Source organism: Alligator mississippiensis, chromosome 2 (genome assembly GCF_030867095.1).
Source record: "Alligator mississippiensis isolate rAllMis1 chromosome 2, rAllMis1, whole genome shotgun sequence".
In the NCBI taxonomy this organism is placed as follows: Eukaryota; Metazoa; Chordata; order Crocodylia; family Alligatoridae; genus Alligator; species Alligator mississippiensis.
Genome location: NC_081825.1, coordinates 231,101,599 through 231,122,456, shown reverse-complemented (window position 1 = coordinate 231,122,456; position 20,858 = coordinate 231,101,599). Strand labels below are relative to the sequence as shown.

At 43.5% G+C, this 20,858-nt stretch overlaps 1 protein-coding gene across 20 annotated transcripts in view; it reads right to left on the bottom strand.

The window, feature by feature from the left end:
* The window catches only part of RAD51B (RAD51 paralog B), a 700,041-nt gene that overhangs the window by 640,422 nt on the left and 38,761 nt on the right, over positions 1 to 20,858 (bottom strand). The window lies entirely within an intron of this gene.

Sequence of the window (20,858 nt, the reverse complement as noted above, 5' to 3'; positions counted from 1 at the left end):
TGAACTGAATAATACCTTGGATATATTCTCAGTTATACCAAGGGTTTTACTCAGCTGAAAAGTAAAAGTAATCAAGCTGAGAAAAAAAACCTTGATGTCTTCATCCAAATTCTGATCCTGGCCCATTCTTAAACATTGGGAATCTCACTAATCCTTCTGTGTGCATTGCTGAAACTGTAAAAAGAAAGAATCATTTATTTCTCTCTCATCATTGGGGTTGTGAGGCTTAACGTATGCAAAACACTTAGGGATCTTCTAACCACCCATACAAGACTAACCAGTTGTCACCTTGAAGCATTTGTATTATACCAAAAGAAATCCTGTGATACATGTCCAAAGGTCTTCTGCATTAAAAATTTCCTCTTGGAACACAGCTGTTGACAAAACCAAGCCTTGAGGGCTGCATCACTCTCAATTCTTGGTCCATCAGAGTTCCTGGTAATACATCCTAAAAATAAATACCTACCAAACACTCTGATGCTTAAAAGGATAGGGATTACATTTGTGAATGTTGCAGGTGCAACTCAAAAGAGTTCACTGGATTTCAATGTTGAAAAGACAATGCTTTGTTATCCCTCCCCCCACCGAAAAAGGGCACTGCTGATTCAACATTAAAACTGCATCTTGCTTATGTACAACCAACCAAAATGATAACATTTGCTACTCGATGCTTATTTTCCAGAGACTGAGCTTTCCATTAGTCAAAACAAACTGGGCCCTATCCTTATTTATTTATTATTTTGAAACAAACCAGAGGCAGGCTGGTCCACAAGGCTAAGGCAGTTTCTTCTGGTACAGATCTAATGTCCAGGACCAAAATGTACCATATGTCATGGTGTATTGGTCAACACAGTGAATACAGTAACCCCCGTTTTCTGATGCAAAAAGTTAGGGTTTTCACAGGTACGATGAATAAATCAACCCACATTTTATTCAGGCTCAGGCAGCACCACTTGCAGAGGATGGGGCTGCACCAGTCGAGCACCAAGCCCAGTGCCACTCACAGGGAACAGGGACAGAGGCGGAGCCAGACTCGGTGCTCAGCTGGCACGGCCAGATCCCCTGTGAGTAGCACTGCCTGGGCCGCACCAGCCAAGTACCAAGCTCAGCCTCATCCGCTGTGAGTGGCGCTGCCTCGTCCCCTGTGAGTAGTACCAGCTTCAGCACTTGGCAGTGCCGCTCACAGCAGACAAGGCCAGGCTTGGCGCTTGGCTGGTGCAGCTCCATCCTCTGTGAGCCTGGCACCACTTACAGGGATATGGGCTCAGTGCTCGTCAGCACTGCTTGCAGCAGACAGGGCTGGGCTCAGCGTTTGGCTGGTGTGGCCCAAGCAGTGCCATTTGCAGGGGATGGGGCCATGCCAGCCAAGCACTGGGCCTGTGCTCATCCCCATCCCAGCCAAGCACTGAGCCTGGCCCTGTCTCCTGTGACTGGCACTGCCAAGAGCTGAGTTCGGCCCCGCCAGCTGAGCGCTAACTCCACCACTGTTCACAGGGGATGGGGCTGGGCTCGGCATTCAGCTGGTACGGCCCCATCCCCTGATAACAGTGCTGGGCTTGGCGCTCGACTGGTGTGGCCCAGGCAGTGGTGCTCATAGGAAATGGGGCCGTGCCAGCCAAGCACCGAGCTCAACCCTGTCTCCATCCCTGTCCCCTGTGAGCAGCACTGGGCTTGGCGCTGGGCTGGTGCGGCCCCATCCCCTGCAAGTGGCACTGCCTGGGCTGCACCAGCCAAGCACCAAGCCCAGCACCACTTGCAGGGGACAGTGATAAGTATACAGTGTATAAGTCGAGGTTGAATTTTAAGAGTTAAAAATTGGGCTTCAAACCTCAATTTATACATCATGAAATACAGTAGTTAAAGACACGTTACAAAAACCATTAATATTTTGTTCAATAACTTCAGTGTATATACTGAGTATGCCTATGATATATGAATAGGAGGAGACAAAATAGTACAAGAGAAGAGAAAGATCATACAGTCAAACGCTAAAGAATTTTGCTATTAATGTCAGTAGGATTAAATACATGATCACATCCAGAAATAAACTGCAAGATCATAGGAAGATAAGGGTAGGGAATGACAATGTGGAAAAGGTAGAGAAATTTAAATATCTAGGAAGAGTAACAAAAACTACTGAAAACAATACTGAAAACAATCAAGTAAGTGTATAAATCATGACGAGTATTTACAGTACTAATATTTGCCTGTTAAGCCTGGATAAAATAATGGCAAGGAAAATCTCAAGAAACCTAAAAATCATGCTTTACAGAACAAAGTTGGTCAATCTGTCCTTTTATACAGATATAAATCCTGGACCCTGACATAGGCAGATGGAAAAAGGCTGAAGTGTTTGAAAACAAAAGGCGCTTATACACGAGCAGCGAGGCTACTCCGACGCACTGTAATTACAGCACGTTGGAGCAAATTCAATTAATCAAGTCTTCTGGAGCACGGTAATTACCATGCTCCAGCAGCCTCTAGCATCTCGTATATCAGCATTCCAGTACTTTAAAAAGGTGGCAGGGTACTTTAACTAAAGATTGTCAAAGCTCATTTGACAAGCTTTAATTAAAGTGCCCCTACCACCTTTCTAAGCGCGGGGATGCTGATACATGAGACGCTCCAGGCACTTTAATTAGAGTGGCTCTCTGAGCTAATAGGGCCCCAAACAGGTCACTCAGAATCTCTCTGTTGCTCCTTCTCACAGCCTGTTGCATATTAGTGTGGCCCCACCCTCCATAAGGTGGAACCAAATCAGGTTGCCTTCCACCTCATCTGCATATACATTTTTGGAGAATCGCAAGATTTTTTTACAAGAACACCCAGTTCTAGTCATGAGTGGGAGGCTAATTAGCACGTGGATTCATTGCGTGTGTGTGTGGGGGGGGGGTACATACACATACCGTGTGCTGAGCTGTGGGGTCACCATGGCTTGAAACATCACTGACTGCTGGGGTCCAGCCCAATGAACTATATAGTAAATCATGAGCCTTTTGACTTTGGACTAATATCATGCAGTGGGTGCATCTACATGTCACCCTATGGAGACGCGCTACATCACCATACAGCACACTATGGCAACATAGCAATCATGTGGGTCCTACACATGATCGGCAGCTACTTTGCTGTAGCGGCACACTCCCCACTTTTAGTGGGCCACTACTGTGACACAGCAGCAAAATCTAACCGTGCACCACGTAGACAGTGCAGTATGGGTGGTTACTGCACCGTGCTTTTAGTACTTCTTTTTGAAAGTACTAAGCATGGCACTGTAGCAACAACTTTTTTTGTACTACATAAGAGTGCTGCTTAAAAGTGTATTTATGGAGTACCCATGCTAAAACTTTCAGTAGTTTCATAAAAGGTAAAATGTGTCAGTTCTGGGTGAAATAAGTCCATGCATTTATTTATATGTTTACTTCAAGGTCAGCCTTTTTAAGTTTGCCCTTCATTTCCATGTGTTCAGGGAGAACAGGATCTGACAGTAAGCAGGGAGGAAGGGAGTATAGGGGGAAGAAGTTGTGGGGGCAGAGGGCAAGGGATCTACCTGACCCCTCAGATTTATTTTCCCTGTTGTAGCAGTGGGAGGTTGACAAATTCAAGGCAAACCTCCAATAATTAGATTCTATACCTGGAAAATTATAACAAGTACACAAATATATAAATTTTCCATATATAGAATCTAATTACTGGGGTGTCCTCATATATTCAAGGTCATCTTGTATTTAAGTAAATATGGTAATACAAAATTTGATCTGGAAGGGATAGGCAAAGTTTGCATAAGACAGAAAGAGATGGAAGGCTTTAGTTAAAATGGTTATAGGCTCTCAAGGCTTGTGAGACAAGAGAGAGACTTTAGCAGAGAATATAATTTCATCCACATGCTTAAGATCACAGTCAAGTAGGGTTGGAAGGAACCTCACAAGTTCATCTAACCCAGCCTCCTGCTGAAGGCAGGATCATCCCTGACTAAACCAAGCCAGCCAAAGGTCTGTCCAGCCTGCTCTTAAAATATTCCAAGGATGGAGATTCCAGAAATTCTCTGGGCCATCTGTTCCAATGCTTGACCACCCTCAGAGTCAAAAATTTCCTCCTAATCTCCAACCTAAATTTCCCTTGTTGCAGCTTTCCTACCAACAGGTGAATGAAGTGAGTACATGAGCCTCCCCAGGTGTTATCTCCTCCAGCAACTTTAAACAATCCATCAGTGTGGGTGAGGAAAGTATGCATCTCTGATGTCCTGCCAGGCTTGTTTGTTGCAAGACCTTAGGAGATGTTTCCCAAAACTGAGCACATTACAGCAGACCTTAGGACAGTGTTCTGCAACCTTTTTAAGTAGGAGATCACCATTGGCATTTAAAAGCAACCCACGATCTACTGTGCACTGCCACCCCCACCTCCCACCCAGTAGGTAAGTCTGTGGGGAGGGAAGGCGGGGAGGTAGATCAAGGTAGGGAGAAAAAAATTATTTGGGGGCACACCTCCACAGCAGGTAAGTCCCACCCAGCTGGGGCCCCACTCAACTTACCCCTGCTCCTGCCTCTGCAGCACTGTCCCTCACTACAGGGGACTCAATCTAGGTCCCACCCCTTCCCTCCCCCACGGACGGACCTGCTGCGCTGGAGCGCATTTGCACGCACGTGGGCACTCAGCCCCCCAACCCAGCCTTGGATTGACTCCAAGAGGTTCCAAGATGTACCACAAGAGCCTCCAAGATCTACCGGTGGATCGAGTTCCACTGGTTGGTGTCCATTGCCTTAGGAGGTCTGTGAAGCTGAGGTATTCAGGAAGGAAAAGCAACTGATTGTCCACCTTTCTTTGGAGATTCTGAGGTCTACTGGAATGGGAATACCCATGAGACCTTAGACCAGTAGGGACCAACCTTTCTGGCAGGCATATTACAAGTTATGGCTACTGCAACCTCCCCGAGTGTCATTCTGGTCCCCTTCCTCTGCCCAATTTGTCGCTATGCTTTCTGCTCCCTACTCTGTACACCCTACCCAATCTCCAGCTGTGCTTTCTGTTTCCTGCCTTGTGCTCCCTGCCTGATCACTTGCGCTGCTGTGCTGCATACCCTGTCCCTGATGCTGGGTGCCACACACACAGGCTGCCTGTGCCCTTATGCTGCAGGTTGGTCACTCCTAACTTAAATGATCCTTGTTTTCCTTGCAAGCTAGAAAGCCCTGAGGCAAACATGGCCTCTACACTGAAGAGTTTACAATCTAAAGGTGGCATATTAAGTGAAGGATCATGTGCCCTGCCTGAGAAATAGAACTTCAGCTCAACATTTCTTAGGTCTCCAACATTTGTAAATGTATTTGTTTTAGAGCTAAATGTTCTTCAGAAATAACATGCACTCAACTCAGTGATGCATGACTGCAGCCTTAACCAAATTTATGTATAGCACAGCAGGAAGAGTCTGAGCAGTAGGCACTTATATTTTGTTGAGTCCTTTTTGTGTTTTCTTTGCATATTAAGAGTCTTATTTTTAATGAAAAAATAAGGCTTGGTTCACATATTAAGGGCAATTTAACTAACCAATACAGAATGGAAACAAAAATGCTGCAGTCTGCCAAGAAGCTAGTTGAGACCTCAGATACCAATAAAGCATGAAACATGGACACTTTGCCTACATACCCTCAGGCAAAAGATTAAAATGTGATAGGAATAAAATGAAACAGTTAAAATAATAGCACATGAATTAAATTAAATGAACAAGTAATTAATGTGTCTGATGGGCAATGCAGATCATATGAATGCATATATTCAAAGATATCACAAGAACATTCAGCAAAGTGTCAGAAGAATTTTGTCTAAAGTGAAAACTTAGATTCTTTCCTGTTACCAACATTTCAAAGACAGGTTGGGCATTCATTACATTCTAATTAAGACACACGGCAAACTTTTGCTAGGCTCCCTTCAATAAAAGCTCCAAATCTGTCAAATTTTTCTCTCCCCCGAGTATTACCACAGTATGCTAGATTCTCACATAGGAAAATGCTATACATATAACCTAGAGGCAATACAACCAATATTTTAGAAGAGAATTAAAATCAAATGGATGCATAAGGAAGAGTGCACATATATAATGTGACCGGTGTTTATTATGCATTATTTTGCTAGAAGTATTAAAATATTTAATGTTATGGCTGCCTTAGCAAACAATATTTTTACTGCAATTTTTGACTGAGAGGGAAACTATCATATTAAAGCAGGCATGTCAAACTCACCGTGTGCCCAGGGTGAGATCCAAATGGCAAAGCTTCTTGCAAACCAGATCCAGCCCAGGGCATAGGGTAGCAGCAGCAAAGAATGGGGCAAGTGGTGGCAGGCTGAGCGAGGCTGCATTACACAGCCCTTGTTTGCCCCCTGTCATATGGGCCATGTGCTCCTAGATTCTGTGGCAGGCCATGCCCATTGCTAGCCACACCCCCAAATTCCATGGCCCACTGATAGCCCTGCAGGCCAGATGGAGCAGCTCCACAAGCTGTATATTTGACATCCCTGCATTAAAGCAAACAGTGGCATAGATAAGCCAGTGCGCCAAATCAAACATTCCAGTAGAGAAAAAGTTGATGCAATTACTCAGGAAACTCCATCCGTTTCAATTCCGAGCTCCCAACTCATTACCCCATCACAAGTCTGAGTCTGGAAAGCCACAGATAGAGTGGAACTAACAGCTTTTCAAATGTAGATGATGTTCAAGAGCATACAAGAAACTCAGACCATAAGGACATTTGTGCTGCTATCAGGTCTTCCCATCCTAGTGTCAGTACAGCTCCCTCAAGCACTCTAACTTGTGCCTCAACAGTCTATCAATTCCACCCAACACCTCTGATGTGGGTGTATGAAAGAGGACACAACATTCTCTTCCTCAGAGATTGTCAGGTTAGCGCTGCCTTCTGGATAAGGCTTCCCTATGGGGCTGCCAGAAGATTGTACTTAAGTGAACAACTGTCTCCTAGTGACTCCAAATCCCTACAACATCAGAGTTCTCACAAAAGAGGAGAAAATTAAACACTGGTAAAAGAAAATAGGAACTAATTTCCAAATAAGCATCCATCACTGGGAAGATACAGTCCCATCTGCAAATCTGCTTGTCCCCACATCCACAGCAGTGACATATTCTGCCTCAGTTACGTTTCTACTAATATCGTTGTACCTTACACTGTGATGTATAAGTTCTGATACCTGGCCTCACAGCTGTTGAAAGGAAAATCCTGCTCAACCCCTCAGACCCTGGCAGGGTGGAAGGGAGGAATGCTGCAAGGAGGTAAATGCTACTAAACACCAGTGGCTAACAAACACTTACTGAGCATAACATTTGTAATTATTTAATATTTTTACTACCCTACCATTTAAGAAGCACTGATCATATACTAGATACTAGGGATCATACACACAGAACAAAGAGACTTTACCTATCACAGACTGCCTACAATTATAGCAGGACTATCCAACTGGCAGCCCAGGAAGCCCATGGGCCATATGTGGCCAACAAGGGGTTGAAATGTATTCCTTGGGCTCCTGGTCTGGGCCCTGTTCCCTCCTTTGCGCTCTTGCTGGAGCCAGGGTCCACAGGCTTCATGTCCCTCCTCCAGCTTCCACTCCCTGCTCCAACCCCTGGGTATGGTACAGAGCAGTCCAGCCTGTGGGACTCAGAGAGCCCTTGACCAAAGGGCTCAGGGGGACCCTGAGCAGCATATGCACACTGCGGTGCAGCGTAGTTGCTAGCCACATGGCAAAGAGGGGTCACACGTGGGGGATAGCATTACATGTTGCATCTACACATGCAAGGGCTCTGTGTGGTGCAGGACATCCACACAGGGATATGGAGTGCTCTCAGGGCTCACATGGTGTAGTGGGAGAGGGAAGATCTCACATGGCACATCTAGAGCCTGCATAGTGTATGGGGAAAGCGGGTTTATGTGGCACATTGGGGCCATGCCATGCAGTGAGGAGGGCTTGCATGGTGCAGCATGCAGCCCATGTCATACGTGGCTGCAGGGCCTGCAGCCCCCAGTCCTTAGGAAGCTGGACTGTTCTGATTTAAAGCATAAAGCAAAAGACAGTGGATGGATACAGGCATACAAAAGAGAACAAGAAACAAATCAGATAATAAAATTTGTTTGGCCGCAAAAGCTAGCCAGCAAAACCAAAACCTGCAGACACATCAGTGGGTTTCTAATCCTAATTTGGACAGTTTACCATAGGAACAGGAAAAGGCTCGTCCTTGATACCAGGTGTGCTTTATGTACATTCCAAGCTCCTGCTCCAAAGCATCGAGGCAATTGAACCTCTCAGTAGAATTGCTGCAAGAACTTTTTTTTTTAAACCACTTGGACAGAACAACATGTTTTCTTCAAATCTTGTCCTCAGAAATTGCTGAATTATTTTTACAGAAATTTTCCAAGTACTCAGCCCGAGGCAGCCATCCAGCATGGAAAATTTCAGTGTGGACAGGTAGAGTCTGGCAAACTTACAAGAAACAGGGTTTGATCATAAGAACTCTCAGGTCTTCTTAGTTATAAGCAGTGCTATTAGCTACTATAATGAAGGCAGCTTCTGAGCCCTCACGTGAAGACACTAAGACACTCATAGAATAAATGATTTGTCCAAAATTTCACAGAGAGACACTGGCAGAACTGGGAACAGAATCCTGGTTTTCCTACATTCCAATCCTGTACCTTTATCCAAAGGGCCAACTACTTCCTCCCCTCTTTAAGATTTCTGTGCCTGTATTTGTGCAGAATGTTCTTTTTCAACAAGGTCATTTGCACTGTAAAATGGGGAAAAAAAATGGGGGTTGTGGATTTTAAAAGCAAAGAGATAACTTCAGCTTTAAACCACTATCTTTTCTATACTTCATCACACATGATAACAGGAAGGGCTATTCTAGCATTTTTAATTTCTTTTTAGTAACAGGATTACATTTTATGGGCACAGATATTCCAAAAAGAACACAGTGTTGATCCATAAACTGCATAAACATATGTTCTCCAGGGTCTTATTATAATGCATGCAGATGACAGCAGTACTGAAACTAATTACCATTACATTCTAAACAGTCATTTTTCAACTAGAAGTTGTTCCTTCTGAGAATAACTGTTAACAACAATGTCAGAGAGCAAAAGCATCTCAATTTCCCACTGTTATAACACATCTAGCAGTTAACCAAGCTACTTTCCCTTTATTAAAAATGTTTTGCACATTGATGGAGTGCAAGGACACAGTTCAAACAACAAGCTGCTAACAACAACAAAAACCTAATCTAGGAAAAAAATCAAGAACACTACCCTATAGTTTCCCCTCACGCTCTTAGCTTTTATTACAGAATAGCAGGGGCAGGCAAAATGAGGCCCTCAGGCCACATCTGGCCTACCAAGCCATTCTATCCGGCCTGCAGGGCCCCTAAAATATTTAGAAAATTAATATTTATCTGCTCCTGGCTGCCTGTCAGAGATGACAGAAGCCAGAGGCAGTAGGACCCAAGGGGAGCCAGCAGCAGGACCAAGCAAGCCAGCTCTACCCCACCCACAGCCATTTACCTACTTTCCTGTATGCTCACTGCTCCAGTACCATGTGGTTCCCAGTTACATCCCCAGACCGCAGGAGCACAGGGCCCACACCAGTACCCCAGGGCCAGGAACAGGAGGAGTGCCTGTGTCTCTGTGGTGAATCCCACACAAACACCCCACCATACACATGCACCTACACCCCCCTTACACTGCCAGACCCCCACACCCCCTCACACACCCCAATCACTCTCCGCCCCCCCCACAGCCCCCACAAAACCCATACACACCCACACCCCACATATCCCCACAGAAAACAAATATGCTTCCTCACCCCATGCCTATCCACTAGGGCTATGCGAAGCTTTGGTCCCCGAATTGATTTGGTGGAGATTCGGCCCGATTCAGTGGCCGAATCTCCGAATCCAAATCAAATCATAGTTTCATAGTTGGTAGGGTTGGAAGGGACCTGAGCAGATCATCAAGTCTGACCCACTGCCATGGCAGGAAAAAGTACTGGGGTCAAACGACCCCAGGAGGTGTTTGTCTAACCTCCTCTTAAAGACCCCCAGGATAGGAGCCAGCACCACCTCACTTGGAAGTTGGTTCCAGATCCTAGCCACCCTGACTGTGAAGTAGCACCTCCTGATGTCTAGTCTGAATCTACCCTCTGCCAGCTTGTGACCGTTATTTCTAGTCACTCCTGCTAGTGCTCAGGGGAACAGGGACTCCCCCAGTGCCTGCTGGTCCCCTCCGACTAGTTTGTAACAGGCCACTAGATCCCCCCTCAGCCTTCTCTTGTGGAGGCTGAACAGATTCAGGTCCCTTAGCCTCTCCTCGTAGGGCCTGCCCTGCTGCCCCCTGATCATGTGAGTGGCCCTCCTCTGGACCCGCTCCAAGCTGAGACGACCTTTTAATCTCTCCGAATCAATTCAGAAAGATTCGGACATAGACACGGCTTTAAATGTTTTTTATACATACCTCAAGGTACCAGGCGGCTCATGAATGCTGAGATGCTGGGGCGGATCGAGTGTCCCACAGGAGTTGCGGGGGGGGAGGGGGGAAGAAGCACTTCCAGTCCACTTCCAGGTTCACTGCTGAGCACTGGGGCCCCATCGTGCTCCTGTGGGATGATGCTCCATCCGCCCCAGCATCGCAGCATTCACAAGCTGCGCCTGGTACAAGGTATATAGAAAAAACATTTAAAGCTATGTCTATGGCCAAATCGCTGATTCTCCGAATCAGCATCAAATCTTCAGATTCGGATTCAGTCAAATCTGAACTGGGGACAGTGATCTGAATCAACGAATTGAATCACTGTCCCCGATTTGGGCCAAATCTGAATCCGAATCCAATACGGGCCATTTTGTATACCCTTTCTATCCACCCCCACAGACACACCCACACCCCCATAGCTGCCCACAAACCAATACCCACCCCCCATACCCCCACCCCTGCACAATATACAAAAGTAAGACCTCATTTTAAGCTATTGTGTAATCACCTCTATGTACACTATGCAAATGTATGTAAATCAGGACAAAAATATTCTTTGAAATCAAATTAATGAATGCTGTAGATGTTTGCTTTTTAGAATATAATTTGGTATTTTTCTGGTTCTGAGATGGCAAAACCCCTTGCCAAAAGGAGTACTTTTTGGGGCAAGGGGAGGGACTTCTGGTGGCAAAGGTAAGGGGTTGGGGGGCAGGACTTCCAGTCACAAGATGGCAATCAAGGGGTGGGCCACCTGTCAAGGGGTGGGGCTGTCCACGTGGCCCTCGACAGCTTGCCAAAACTCGGTAAAGTGGCTCTCCAGCCGAAATATTTGCCCGCCCCTGCTGTATACAATAATGCAATTCAAAGCTGTTGCCAAGAACAGAATTTTTTTTTCAAAGAGGGAAGCCTGTATAGAAGTAAGATGTTTTCATTTAAATTATATTTTTACAAGTTGCTGCAATAAACACTAAAAAACGTTGAACACTGGCTATCCGTGTACATGACAAATATTTAATCAGAAACAAATCTATAAGCTCAGGTACATGAACGAAAGCACTTCTAGAAAGCATATAAGACAGATGAAAAGTTCACGAAGTTGAACATAAAATGCTTTACATACTTTTATCAAATAATTGTTACTCTAACTGATGAAGTCTACTGAAGGGGCTTAGATAAAAGGCTGGTCTACATCAAAAGGAAAATGTGTTTAAAAGAACCATTTAGAAAACGTTCTAATCCAGCTCCTGTTGAACTGTTTTCCAACAGTTTGGTTCACTGGTTAAGTGAGGACATGGCCAAATTGTGTTCCAAGCTTTGGTGAAGTGAGAGAAGGGGCTTTATGAGAAAAATGGTAGGTTTTTTCTTTTAATCAGATTGAAGGTTATTTTAAAACTGCTCAACAAATTTAGAAAACAAATTTACATTATTTTTCCACTGATCCATGTATGGTTGGTGTTACTTTTTCATTAGTCACATTTGGGTGTGATGTTTCTTAATTGTTTAATTTTGTACAGCATTAGCCTTTTCACAGAACGAAAACAGAGTGTTTTCATAAACGTCTATTTATTTTGAATTTCATCCATCTACCGGAGAATCTCTGGGCCTTTGAAATTGATTTAGCCTTAGGATACAACTATAAGACAGCAAAGCATCCTATTTTACAGTAGGAAAAGAGGGGTAAAACTTAAATGACTTTTCCAAGGCTTCAATGAAAGCAATCAGAAGAGCTGGAAATAAAAGGTAATGTTCTAACTCCTCTACCTTAATTGCATCCTTCTCTTCCATACAGCATATATAAAAGTAGAAATAAAAATGTACATACAGAACATGAGTAACTGAAAAATACTTTTAGTTCACATAAAACAAAACAGTAAGCACATTCTTCAGAACCTAGACTTTCATTTATAAACATTAAGTTTCAGTCCCCTGTGATTCCAAAGATAAACTTCCAAATGTGATTATGGTAAAGTAACAGCATCTGCACATTTTCTTGTGTGCATAGAAAAAACAACTCCATTTCTTCTATTACTGTGCCTCAGCTTTTTCAAGAACCAGAAGAGTAAAGTTAATAAAAATCATCTGCAGATGCTATTCAGAAACTTCTAATGAAAGGGTCACAAATCATGCGGATTTCATATTGCCGCTCCTTAAGAAGCTACAGGCAGCAGCAATAAAAGAGCTGTTTATCAGAAAGAACTAAAAACAACAGAGGTTGGACTAGAGATACAGTATCAGGGAACATCATCTTACAGCAACCAGATGAATGGGCAAGAGAAAAATTAGAAGTTTTATGCATATTCATATGCAAAAAATCAGTGTAATCTGTTTTTCCTCTGGCTTCTTCTCAAACTCTTTCCATTTCAGGTTTTATTTAGGCGTTCCCCACACTACTATGATTTGTTCTGAGGCTGGAGAGTTCAAAACAAAACTGTAAACATAGGAGAATGAAAGCACAGGATCACAGAGAGTACCAAAGTTACTGACAAGTAGAAAGGCTGAAGTAGAAGGAAAGAGAAGACAGAGTTCAGTTTGAAGATGATCCTTTTGCCCAACAGAAATGCTTGCGTCTTGAAGACAGTCATCAGTAAGAATTTTTTGGTTGCACAACGGAGAGTCATTGCAGACATCACATGATGTGTACAGCTTAGTTAGTTATCAACACTAAGTGTTTACAAAAGTATAAAGTAAATAGAAAATTTCCCACTGAAAATTTCTTTTCTGAAATTATAACAACAGCATACTGCATTTAAACCTTCCAGGGTTCATAAACCAAACACAAAACTTTGCACTAATACATAACAACCTGAAATTGAAGCTGATGAGATTACTCTCATGATATAAGGGAAATGAAAATGTAAACCAGCAATGTCAATATTAGCACAAACTGCATTTTAACACTTACAGTTGAACAAGCTAAGGTGTCAACATCAAAAGAAATTAGATGTATTTGTGAAAAAATGAGTTTTTAAACCAATGTTTCTTTAACTCTCAAAATCAAATAGTAGATACAAGTGTTAGAACACAATCTCAAAATACCTCACTTCCATTTCCCATGGAAATATGGCTCATACAAGAAAATCACAAGTGTGTAACTGTGGGGGTAGGACGAGAGAGAACAATTAGAAATCACAAAAAGCTAGTTTTTTCTAGCAATGTTGATTGTTGTCCTTAATAAGCACAACAGGTTTTCTTGACAAATGTGCATGAACCTTTGGGACAGCCTAGGATAAAGTGTGCTGTAAATTCACTGAAATCAGTGGAATTGCACAAGGGTGAATTTCACCTTAACCTCACTCAGTCATTTTTATGAATGATTTCTGCAGTTTGATTTAGTATCACCATTTAAAAAATGGTACAGAGGATGGTTAGAAGGCAGAATAGATATGCACTTATATAGAGTGACTAAATAAGATTATAAAAACACAGATGGCCAATAGCATCTGATGAAGGGAGGTTCAGCCCACAAAAGCTTGTGTAGGACAGGGGTTAACACAGATGTTGCTTGTTCCACTGCTAATATGTGTGATTTTGGCAAGGTGACCCTGAATTCCTGGCCCCTTTTGGATCCCCATGGGCTGAATTTGGCCCATGGGCCATACATTTGACATCCCTGGTTTAGATCTATCAACTGGAAGAGGCATCAGTTCTCTTTAAAAGTGAGAGAAAAAAAACCCCACATTATTTTGCTACCTTTTACTTGACACTACCAGTTGATCAATATATTATTTAACAGATGCACTTTCTTATGAACTATTATAAGACTCTTACAAATAAAATTACTCCAAACTGTATTACTCCACCCTCTTCCTGGGGAAACTACTCAGAAAGCATGTAATCCAAAAATGAACATTTTCTCTTAGGTGATTCAGTAATCTCTCAAATCCCTGGCACAACATATTGGCATGGCATGTAGGAGATGTACACATACAGAGTTCACCAAAGTATAAATCCAGAGTGTGTTTTAGCTTCTACTTCCCTCAAGCAAGTTGAAAAAAAGTTGTGGCTTACTGGCAAAGAAACTGAAGCACTTTGGTCTTTGTTGTTTAAACACTTTGGTATGCAAAAGATAAACACACTTCTAAACTGGTGAACAATAAATCAATATACTAATTTATTGAAGAGTTTATTACTGGTGTATTAATTTGGATCCACATGTCCACAAATGCAGTGTGCTGTTAATTAAATGGTTTTTTATTTATGATGTAATATTACCTTACTTCTTCAATGTATGCCACACACACACCAGGACAATAATCTTTTTAATATTTTACACAAAAAAATTGAAAGAAATAACTCTTCTTCTTTTTAATGACCCACTCAGTGCACAGGATGAAGAATGCTCACTTAATGAGCAACTGTTCAGTATTTTGTTTTGCCCTCACTGTTCAGTATATTAACCATGGATTTATTCACTGTATGCTCTTGAACTCCTGTTCTGAAGTGATGTAGCTGAAGAGGGGCAATGAGGGCAGCCTTTCTCTGAGCTCCCAGTGCTATGCTGTGCTGCACTGCCCCTGGGGCGGGCATGGAATATGGAAGCTGGAGGAGGAAACGGGAGTCTCCAGCTTCAGAAGCAGTGGAAGCATTAGGGGGAGTGGCAGTCAGGCAGTAGTCTGGGTAGGTGGGGGAGAAGGGAGCACAACTTAACCCCTCACAAGCCACATGTAATACATGGGCCATCAGTTGCAAAGCCCTAATTTAGACCATTAAGAGGTAGGAAACTTTAGATCCACTGTGGCCCCCTGATTGAGAATCACTGCTCTAGATGCTCAGAAATACATTTCTTGATAGCATGATCCATAAATCTTTCTGCATCTTGAGGACTGACTGGTATATAATTCCCCAGATTTTCCTTTAAAAAAAAAAACGAACAAAAACAAAACCACTAACTCTGCCTTTTTCCAGTTTTATGGGGCCTCACTTGACCTCCATGAGTTCTCCAAGATAAAAGCCAATGGCTATGCAGTTATCTCAGAAAAATCCTTGAGGACTCCAGTATAAATCTCCGCTGGCCCTCCTAACTTGAAAAAAAAAATTCCCTAAATAATCTCTAATCTGTTCTTTCCCTGTTCTAGGCCGATTACCTCCTCCCCTTCTCTTGCTACCAACTGTGCTCATCATCTGATTGCTGACCTTATTCATAAAGATTGAAGTTAAAATGGCATTAAATACTTCAGCCTTCCTTGCATCAGTCTTTCCTAAATTGCCGTCCCAATTCAGCAAGCATTTTGCAAGTTCCTTTCTTATTGCCTTTTATGTCCCTTGCTATCTGTATCTTCATTTATGTTTGGTCTTCCTTATTTTTCTCCCTGCATGCCCTTGCTATACCTCTTATGCTCAATCCTACTAATATGGCCCAGTTTACATTTTTTGTAAGGTTCCTTTCTAAGTTTCAATTCATTGAAGAGCTCAGAGTTTAGCCAGACCAGTCTGTTGCTGGATCTCCTATGCTTCGTTCCTCGACATCTAGAGTGCCTGCCCTTGTGTTCTTAAGTATTAGGGCTATGCAAAGCTTTGGGTGCTGATTCAATTTGGAGGACATTCAGCCTGATTCAGCGGTCAAATCTCTGAATCAAAATTCAAGAGGGAGACCAATAAAAAGGTCCGAATCAATTCAAAGCCTTCAAATCAATTCAGAAAAGATTCAGAGAAAGATTTGGAGATTTGGCGATTCGGGCAGTCCCCACTCGCTGCTGCAGGGAGATGGACCCAGGTTCCGTGCCAGTAAATAGGAGGTGGAGGGGGGCGGGGACCACGGAGGGATCGCCACCAGGCCCCATCCCCTGCACCTCCAGCCCTCCCTGAGAACCCCCCACCCACTCTCCCAGCCCCATCTATGGCTGCCCTGCCCAGCCCCAGCATTCCAGCTCTTAAAAAAAAAAAAAAAGAAAAGAAAAGAAAAGAAAAGCTCTGCACTCACTGGCTGCTGCAACGGCCATTGGGGCTTCTAGGGGCTTGCAGCAGAGCCCCCCACGCAGCATGGGCCAGTGGGGATTGCCCCCCCACCAACCTGGCAGCAACCGGTGAGTGCGGGGCTTTTTTTTTTTTCTCTCTCTCCAAGAGCCGGGATGCTGGGCCAGGTGGGGAAAGTGTTCAGGGGATGAGGCCTGTTTGATTTGGAGATTTGGCAGCAGCCAAATCTCTGAATCAGATTTGAATGAATCAATTTGGCGATTCAAATCACTGTCCCAAATCAAAACACTGTCCCCCAGATCAGCCGAATCTGAATCCAAAGCAAATACTAGCCGCTTCGCACAGGCCTGTTAAGTATGTATCCTTTTCAAGAAGGTCTTAAAAACAAGGTCTTTCCAAAACATTATTTTACAGGAGTCACTACAGTCTGTTGTGCAAAATTAAATTTAAACAATTTTTAAAATATCCATGCAAGTCCTTGCGCATACCACACACATATGGAAAATAAAAGGACAGTTGCACTCCTCTATATAAATATATGGAAACTAACCAATAACATGGTAGATTGACGTAGGTCCAGATTTGTTCAACATTTTTATCAATTATCTAGAAATAGGGAAGCATAGTAAAATCTCAAAATTTGCAGATGATACTAAATTGAGCCAGATAATCAAATCTGAAGCTGACAGAGAGGAGCTGCAGAAAGATCTCACCAAACTTGGGGGGCAAAAAAGTGGCAGATGAACTTCAAATGTTGACAAATTCAAGGTAATGCACATAAGGAAAAATAACCTCAATTATATATACACAATGCTGGGTTATGAACTAGCTGTTACGACTTGGGAAGGAGACCTTGGTGTCATTAGAAATAGTTCTCTAAAAACATCAACTCAATGTCCAGCAGCAACCAAAAAAGCCAATAAAATTTTGGGCATCATCAAGAGAGGAAATGAAAACAAAACAAATACCATCATGCCACTACACAAATCCATGGTGTACCCACATCTTGAATACTGTGTGTAGTTTTGGTCTCCACATCTCAAAAAGGCTGTAGCAGAATTAGAAGAGGTATGGAGAAGGGCAACCAAAATGATCAGAGGTATGGGGCCATGGCCATACCAGGACAGACTAAAGACTAGGATTCTTCAGTTCGGAAAAGAGAGGGCTGAAAAGGTATATGATCAAGGTATATAAATTCATGAAGCGTGCAGACAAAGTTCTTCACCAAATCCCAAATTACTAGAACTACGAGGCACCCAATGAAATTAGCAGAAGGTACGTTTAAAACTAACAAGAGAAAGTACATTTTTATGCAGCGCACAGTTGTAGAACTAATTACACAGGAGGTTGTAGAGGCAGATAGTATAGCCAGGTTCAGAAAAGGGCCTAATCAAATTCATGGATGACAAATCCATTAAGAACTTTAGATACATCTCTAAACCAATGATGATGGGTGCCAGGAAGGGTATGATAGGAGATAAACCATCTTAGATATTACCTGCTTGCATGCTCTCCTTCTAAAGCATCCACTCCTGCCACTGTTGAGGCCAGACTACTGAGCTAGACAGTCTATTGGTCTGACCCAGCATGCCATTTCTCATGTTCTTATAGTAACAGGAATAAAAACAATTACAATGTATTTTCTGCCTGGAAAGCTTAAGCCTTTTGTAAAATTAAATGCATCAGTCACTGGAAACAATAACTTTACAAGCTGCCAAATAATTAATTGATAACTTTACAATCTATCTAATACAAGTAGACATCGTTGCAAACTAGCTACTGAGTCATCAACACTAGTTTTGAATTATACTGTTGGTTAAAAAAAGCTTAGTAAACTTCCGATACTTTTTTATTCGTTCTAAGATTTAAAAAAATTACTATGTACAGTTTAATATTACAATTTCAAACAAAAAAATTATCTTGTGAACCAAATTAAAAATGCCAAGTTTCAATCAGAAACAGAAATATATTGGTCAGTGTTCCAACCCTCTGTACCAAAGGATTTATAATGGAAAGAATGACAGAACCCTAAGCAGTACAAGTGGCCAGAAGATACCAGAGAAAATACACACATACTTCAAAATGCTATGCAGTAGCTCCAGCAGACTTAAATACCGTGTCATTGCTTACTTTTAAACAACTGAAGACAATTTACCTGGAGTTAAAGAAATCTATGGATAGATTAACAGCACAAGCATACAACCTTTAATTTTTTTCATTTTCTCAGTGTCTCTGTATAACATTAAAAGTTTGATGAACCATGGGCATGGTCTCAATGGCTCACAGCCTACTCAAATTTACAATTTTAATCAACTACAATCAATTTTTAGAAAATGAACATTTTCCAGCATAAACTTTACAATCTTTTACTTTGCCAAGGAACTGCATCATATTTTCCCTAAATATGAATAAAAAGTGTCATTAAATACACACTTCCTTGAAAACTTCAATTTTTTCCTGGCTCCTTTTTAGCTCTATAAATATAACTGGGTGCGGTAATTTAGGACACTACATTTGCTCACAGTTTTAAAGGCAAAGATGTAGGATTTTTTAAAATGTTCACAAATCATCCATCAAAGGTCTTTCTGTTTTACATAGCAAAAGGGTTCCAATTCCTCAGAACCTAAAAGGGTCAATTCTCCCCAGCACATGTGTAACTCTGAAATGACAGTTCCACAAATCATTGAAATTATAGAAGGAGAAGACCTAACTCCAATCCTTACTGCAGTTTGTTTCTTTACAGTTCATTGAAGAGCCTGTTATCTATGCTTTGTATATTTCTACTGGCAGAACCTTGCTGACACCTCTTTGCTGCTGTTTCTGTTCTTAAGTTGATCTCACTATTAGGAAGTTTTTTCTCGAATCTAAAAACTTTCCTTCCTTTTATTTAAAAAGATTACATCTTGTCATGCCACTTTGGTCAACTTCACATAGTCCTGGTACTGAAGGTTTTTATGAGTGGTATATTAAGCCCTTTCCTCCCTATCTTATTGATGATTCTATGTTGGGGCCTGATGCAGTGTCACTCACTGCCCATCTCCAATTAATTAGTAAGTCCTTTAAGTCACAAAAAAAAAGAAACAGACTTTTAAAACTGTGAGCAAAAAAGAAACGGACCTCTGGACCTTAACCTCACAATCATAGCACTACGATCTGCAAGAGCTCAAGCTCCATTCTAAACTCCACAAACTTAAAGGATGGTAAAACTATGGCTGAAAGAGCCCAGATCATCATCTGGATAGGCTAACAAAACAGCATCATGTTAGATAACCGTGTCAGAAAGAAGCTAGAAGTGAACCACATTCAATCAAATGAAACATTGAAATCAGCCTTACAAAAAAAAACTACAGTAAATGAATTGCTGAAAAGAAAATAGCAGAAAATGTTGTAAGGCCCCCTGTAAAACTGAAAATACATATTAAAGAAAAAACAGTAAAAAGTCACCTACTATAGCAGGGGCCGGCAATTATTTCAGGCGGAGGGCCGCTTACTCAGTTTTGGCAGGCAGCTGAGGGCCGCATGGGTAGCCCTGCCCCTTGACAGGTGCCCCACCCTTTGACAGGTGCCCTGCCCCTGGTCACCATCTTGGGACCAATGTTGCAATGTACTGGGACCAATGTCCCAGGGCCAGCACTGGTGGGGCCCAAAGTGGGGCACAGGCTGCCAGGGGTACACGGAGCTGGACTGGGCTGCACCAGCAGGGAGAGGGGGAAGCTGGCCCAGCTCCACAGAGCCCCTGCCAGCTGGGACCCTGCACTCCCGCCACCCTGCTCTGGGCCCCACTGGCACTGGGACACCAGTGCAGGCCCCGTGCTCCCACTGGCTCTCTGCCCACTCACGCCCAGTGCCACCCAGCCCCGTGGTACAAGTGGGGGGCAGAGCACAGCCCCGACCCTCTGCTTACCAGCAGGGAAGAGCAGCCTCTCACCCACCCCAATGCCAGTGCTCCCTGCTGCAGGTGCTCCCAGCCTATGCAGACCTGTCTGGAGCAGGCACAGGCAGTCCCAGGCGGGCTGTGAGTGGCTGCAGCGCAGGGCACCGGCCACATGATGAGCAAGGGGCCGCTCTTCCCTGTGCTCAGCATCAGCTTGTAACCTGCCCTGCTGCCAGCCTGACAGTGAGGCTGGGTGACAAGGTGGTGCTGAGTGCGGGGGAGGGGGAGGCAGCCCCTCCCCGCCTCATGCCTGGTGCCCCATGCTGCAGCTGCTCGCAGCCCGCCAGGGGCTGCCTGTGCCTGCTCCAGACAGCCCCGCGTGGGTTGCGAGCACCTGCAGCAGGGAGCACCCGCCATGGGGCGCGGGAGGGGCCACTTTTCTCCGCACAGGGAAGGAACCCAGGGAAAAGCTGAGCACAGGTAGAAAAGCAGCCCCTCCCCTGCCCCAGGGCCGGCACTCCCTGCTGCAGCCACTTGCAGCCCACACAGGGCTGTCC